Source organism: Diachasma alloeum, unplaced genomic scaffold (assembly GCF_001412515.2).
Source record: "Diachasma alloeum isolate Michigan unplaced genomic scaffold, Dall2.0 Dall_scaffold_00507, whole genome shotgun sequence".
NCBI lineage: Eukaryota > Metazoa > Arthropoda > Insecta > Hymenoptera > Braconidae > Diachasma > Diachasma alloeum.
Window position 1 is genome coordinate 62,035 of NW_021680639.1, and position 6,515 is coordinate 68,549.

Consider the following 6,515-nt stretch of genomic DNA (forward strand, 5'->3'; position numbering starts at 1 on the left):
GGGGGGGGGGGGGTCGCCCCGTACTCAATTTTTCATAATTTCGTATTTTTTAATGAGGATTTTTGAGGTTCGTGGGGATTACAACTGGAGGAAATGGCCAGATCCAGCAAATTATGCAATACAATTAATGCTGCGATGTTCCATCTCACTATATCGTCTTCATTCGATGAATCGTGGGGGTTTGGATCCATTCATGGAGATCAATTGATCGGGAAAGTAGTTGGGGGTGACGATAGATTAGGAATCCTAGCTTTTTGGAGCAGATTTGTTTGTTCGTGGAATGAGGGGTTGAGGGTGTTAAAGAATTGATAAGAATTTTTGGTGATTTTCAAAATGATGAATTTCCAAGCAGGCTGATTTACTTGTATCCAATTGAGGGACAAGAGACAGTTTATTCTGTACTTATTAGAACGAAAGCGAAGACTCTCAATACTGTTTGAGAAGAGGAGTTTACATATTCATCTGCGAATAGTGTTTAAGTGAAGTTACAGAATTTTACTGTCCGAGAAGTCGCATAGGCCATAACGGTGTCCTCCAACTCATTGTCATCAGTTTCATCCACACTATTCATCATCACAATGAAGAACAGGGTGTGCACCATTGTCACGATTGCGCAGTAAATTCTTCGCAATTAATCCATAGCTGTCATGACGCTAATGATTCAATTTTTCAATTAGTTTGTTGAACATTAGCCATGAAACAGAATAAGAGAAATTATTTATTATGTTTATATTAGAGATTTCACTCATTTAGTGAATGTCTTAGAAAATAGAAAAAAAGGACTCACATGTCTTTCTCCAACTTCTGTAACTTCACTTAAACAATATTCGCAGATGAATATGTAAACTCCTCTTCTCAAACAGTATTGAGTGTCTTTGCTTTCGTTCTGATAAGTACAAAATAAACTGTCTCCTGTCCCTCAATTGGGTACAAGTAAATCAGCCTGCTTGGAGATTCATTATTCTGGGAATTACCGAAAATTCTTATCAATTCTTCAATACCCCCAACCCCTCGTTCCACGAACAAACAAATCTGCTCCAAAAAGCTAGGATTCCTAATCTATCATCACCCCCAACTACTTCCCCGATCAACTGATCTCTATGAATGGATCCAAACCCCCACGATTCATCGAATGAAGACAAAAGAGTGAGACGGAACATCGCAGCATTAATTGTATTGCACAATTTGCTGGATCTGACCATTTCCTCCAGTTGTAATCCCCACGAACCTCATAAATCCTCATTAAAAAATACGAAATCATGAAAAATTTAGTACAGGGCAACCCCCTCGAAATTTGAGATACTCACAGCAATGTAGAGCCCTCACCAGGCACAAAATAATTCTCTCCAACCTCTACTTATCAAAGTGGCACGACAAATTTCACAACTAAAAATACACAAAAGTTATTTCAACAGTTTTAGTAGAACAGATTTGAGGTTATCAATCTCAATAATAAGGCGCCCATTTTTATTTACCCGGGTGAGTCGCCGATTGAATGTGAATGGTACAATGTGATACACCTCAACGGAGTATAGATCACACGGACAATCTGAATGCTCTTGGGTGATTGACCGCGAATAAAACACCTGACCATAGGTGAATTACTTGGTCATTGCGAATGCTTTGGTGTAAAGTTTACCGAAACATTACATACCTTGTTATTGGGAAGGCAACCCTGTTTTATGTAAATGTGTGGCAGCACATGTTGGATTTGTACGAGGGATGAGACACTCTCTTGTATATATTTCCGGAATATTTTTTATTGGGTGACTAGGGGGTTACGCTCACTGCTCGCTTCGCTCGCCAACCCCGGGGGGGTTCGTCCCCCCGCTCGCTTCGCTCGCTCCCCCCTCTCTCCTGTGTGGCTATGCGGGTATGACCATGGGGGTTTGTTCAATACTTTCATTGTTAAAATTCTATTGTGAAATACATTTATTGACCATAAAATAAAATAATCTACTCAAACCACTCAAAATTTCAGTTTCTGCATGTATTTCTCCCCCCCCCCCCTAAAGGGAAGGGGATCAGGCTCCATCCAACGCCTGTCCAGTTGGAGCTGCGGGACACTCTCGATTTTCAGACATGTACTGACCACTCGCGTTCTAATACCTAATTCGTATTTTAAACAATAAAATATTATTACTATTTTCGTATAGATGAAAATTTTCAAAATATGAATCATCTAGAATTTAAAAAGGAATCATTTTTCTCAGTTATCAATTTTACCTGTCTCTCATAGATTCTGAGATATGAACAATAAACTAATTACGCGACCCGCCACAGTGCTCTGTACTTGTGATGCGTCGAGGGCTTGAGAGCGCTGTGTTGGGTCACACAACTCTGCTTGTTCATATTTCGAAATCTAAAGGAGATATGTGAAATTGACAATAAACAAACATTATTCCTTATCAAATTCTAAATGATTCGTGATTCGAAAATGTTCGTATATCTTTCATAGTTTGGGCGCTAGGGTGATTTGAACAATTAAATTATTGATAATAAATAGTTGCAATGCCTAAAATTGATTGGAAATTATTTACTTGACGTTCTCTGATCATAGTTCACTGTTCAAAAAAAGAATTACGCATTAGAACGCGAGTGGTAAGTGAGGCACTACCACTCAATATTTTCCAACCATTCATAAATGTTCTAAAACTCCATTTATATTAGACATAACCTGTTATGTTCGGAGATGTTACCTACGTCGAAGGACAAGAATTTTAGTCTTTTAGCTAGAATTTATAATTAAATAAAATGGACGACGCTGCTCTTTTTTTATTCTTACCTGCGGTTGATTTTACTATTGATGGATATGGATTGGAAATTGAATTAAAAAGAGATTAGATCAACTTTACACATTCATTTGAATTGATTTTGATTCTTCATACAATTTTAAAGGTTGAAACAATTATTATCTGTGAAACCCTGCAATCATTACTAGATCTATCTCTTGAATGTTAACAATGGTAATTACTCACTTTGAGTGGATCTTAATTATATTTCGTGAATTCTTGAGGTAAACCACCACGTTTCTCTGCCAGCGAACGATTGGTACACTATTACAAATACTTAGGTGGAATTCCCGTCTTCCACTTGTTCGGAATTGATTGAAGTTAGAAGTGAATAAGTCTTGAGTCTCAATTGTTTATAAAAGTTTGAGCCACATCCACGATTCACCAAGTTCACCACTAATTCTCTCAGATGCAAGAAGCTGTTTTACTTTCGGTTAAAGGAACTGGTATCCCCGAACACTTGCTAATTTATGTTCCCTACTGCTTTTCGAGAAAAAATACTTCCGCCAAGAAGTCATAGTTAATTCGCGAGAGGGTTTTTCGTGACTGGCTGTTGATTTTTTGGAAGGGCCTCGCCTTACTTGGGGAAAATGAAAATTTATTTGGAGTGGGGGAAGTGGCATGATTGGTGAGAAACCTCTTTGGTTTTCTGGTTCATCGACCCGGCTCTGTTGTCGAATTTTGCAAGGTTGCGGTCTTTCGTTTTGCAAGTGTTCCCAAGGGGTGCAACGTGGTGCATTCTTTAGAGGTCGATGTCCGTTGGCATTGATTTTGAAATAGGCTGATTTGTGCATTGTTATTAATGCGGAAGTGATTGAAATAATCTGGACATTACAGCCCCCGCGGAGAAAATCTCTCGTTATTTATTTTGGTGGGGTTTTATCGGAAAGAGTGAAATCTCATTATTTGAATTAGTTCCGATTCGCGCGCGCTCCTAATTAGCAGGTGTCGGTAAGTGGTGGGTGTGGTTGACCTAATTAATATGTTAATGTGGTCGTCAGGGGCGCTGGGTCACTAGGCCATGTCGACGTCCTGTTATCGGTCATCACTTGTTCGCCATTTTTCTGTCATTCGGTGCACGTGGGAGGCAACAGGTGGTTGTTGTGATTTTTGTGGTTTTCTTTGTGGTTCATGGTGTTTATTAATGGTGTTAATGGCCTTATCTAGGTTTTGAGTGTGTTTTAATTTGTATAATTTGTTTTAGATGAGGGGGTCCAAACGTGAGTGGAAGCGGGTGTTTGGTTGACAGCCACGTGTCGATCTTTTTCGGTGTGATCGTCTCATGGAGAGGGCTGCTGTTCCTGTGGGGCTTATGGAGTATGTGGACCGGTTCATGGGCGCGGCTCTTTTTGCCCGATTCCTCAACAGTGGCTCTCTGTCGGCCGGTTGTTGGCTGAGGGATATGTGCATATGTATATACCTGCTTAGTATAGATTGTTAATAAATTTTTTTGTTGTGATGGGTATGTATCGAGAGGTGGGTGCAAATACATATGTGAGTATATGTATACATATATATATATATATATATATATATATATATATATATATTTCTGTGGCTCTCCGGCGGGGAATGATTTTAGGGGATGAGGATATTATCAAAATGAATTCTAATCTCCGAATTTTAGATTCTCGGATGTCTGATTTGGCTATTGACCCTCTGAGTTTTTCAGATTTTTGTGACCTTGGTACCCTGCCGGCCGATTATTGGTCCTGTCGGTTTTTGATAGCAATGTATGTATTGTTATTGATATTTCGACGGCTAAGGTGTTTAGGAGGTAGTAGATTTTATTTGGGCGGGGTAACTTATCATATTTTAAAATGCTACTTGTTCATTTGGCTAATTAGTGGCCGTTGGTGCACGTTATTCTATTTTACTTTCGGAAGGAAGTTTCGGGTGGTTAGGTGTAGTCAACGGTGATGAATGATTGCGAGCTGGTCACGTTCTTGCCAGAGGGACTATGATGAACTTGTGTTGGCGGTAATGCTGGTAGTCTTGGTGCTGCTGGGGGAAACAGTTCTGGCACTGAGATGGTACTGATCGGCACTTCATAGACCCTCTGGATGCGGGGTCGTTGGGTGGATTGCCTTGCAGCTTGTCGTTTTATTTGCTGGTTATTGGTAGACCTCTAATCCCAGCTTTGCTAGTTTATCTGCTCGTTCATTACCATATATTCCTTTGTGTCCTGGTATGTAGATCAGTTGGACATCCAGCTGCTGTATCAGCTGATATAGTTTTTGTAGCATTTCCTGATTTACTACGGGTTTCTCTTTGGAAGTTAGCCATCCATTAGTCTTCCACTTGGGGAGGTGTTGGATCATGCAGTTGGTCAGGTACTTGGAGTCCGTCAGGATGGCGATTCTTCTGATGTCATGCCGTAGGCAGATGGTGCAGGCTGCGACGGCGGCGGCGGTTTCGGCGATGATGTTCGTAGCTCGCATTCCGTCGAGGGTTCGGTAGGTGTTTCAGGGATGTCTCTCTCCGAACCAGATTCCCATTCTGGCCTTAGCCCTGGCGTCGCCATTGAATGAGCAGGATCCGTCTACGTATACGGGAGTTCTTCCTTCCATCCCCTGTAACAGGCGCTTTTGTAGGGATAGTTCATCTGATTATTGGCAGCACCGGTGGTATTCTAATCTTCGCAAGGTGTTAGTTTGTTAGGGTGTTTCATGAAGCGATGCCCGTCTTCGCTTTCGAGGTAAACGTTGCCCTTCTCTGTGATATCCACTATTTCGTAGGGGCCGGTGTATGCTTGATCTAGCTTGCCCAATTTCGGCTCCTTTTGTACGTAAGCGAACTGTCCGATTTTCAGTTCTAGCGGTCTTGCGTTCCTGTCGTACAATTGCTTGGAGTGGAGTTTTGCTTGTTGAAGGTGTTGGTAGGCTAGCTCCTGGAATTTCTCCATTTTGATGATCAGGTCCACTACGTAGTCGTTGTAAGTTTCGATGTTTCGGTCCTCTTCTTGGATACTTGATGAAAGCCGAACCTTCTTTCCGTATAACAATTCGAGTGGAGTGAACTGTGGGGCACTGTGTAGTAGCTCGTCCCATTGGTTGGTCTCTGTGGCGAATGCTTTCAGGTATTCCACCAAGGTGTGATGACTTCTTTCTAGGGCACCGTTGGATTGAGGCCGGCATCTTGATGTTGTCACATGATGGAATCGTAGCAGCGTACTCAGGTGATAGAATAGTTTGCTAAGGAAACTGGTTCCTTTATCTGAAAGTATTACTCTGGGACAGCCGTACAGGGCAATATACTGGGACGCCAGGGCGTGGGCAATGGTTTGTGCCTTGATGTCTGTCAGTGGGATGGCAGTGCAGTGTTTCGCGAAATTATCCTGGATGGTGAGGATATGTACGTATCCTCTTGAGGTTGCGGGAAGAGGTCCTACGGTATCGATGGATATTCGTTCAAAGCATTCATTTGGTGTCTCTGTTATTAACATCGGTTGTTTGAATTTTATTCCCCTGATCTTCTGCAATTGATAAATGCGACATTTCTTGACCATTCGTTCCATTTCCTGTTTCATTCCCGGCCAGTAGAATCTTTCTCTGACCTTGTGGAAAGTGGTAACTATTCCCTTGTGTCCCCCAGGCAGTGTCTCGTGGCATTCCCTGATGATTTCGGGTCTCAGTGGCTCGGGGGGCATTCGAACATTTCCATGGCACAGGGTGATGATCACAGGGTTAAATTGGAACTCTTTCTCAAGGTAGTATCTGATCC

The 6,515-nt window shown here is 41.7% G+C and overlaps 1 pseudogene; it reads right to left on the minus strand.

Moving 5' to 3' along the window:
- Nucleotides 1–4,906: 4,906 nt before the first annotated feature.
- On the minus strand, nt 4,907–5,233 carry LOC107042693 (annotated as a pseudogene).
- Nucleotides 5,234–6,515: the final 1,282 nt, after the last annotated feature.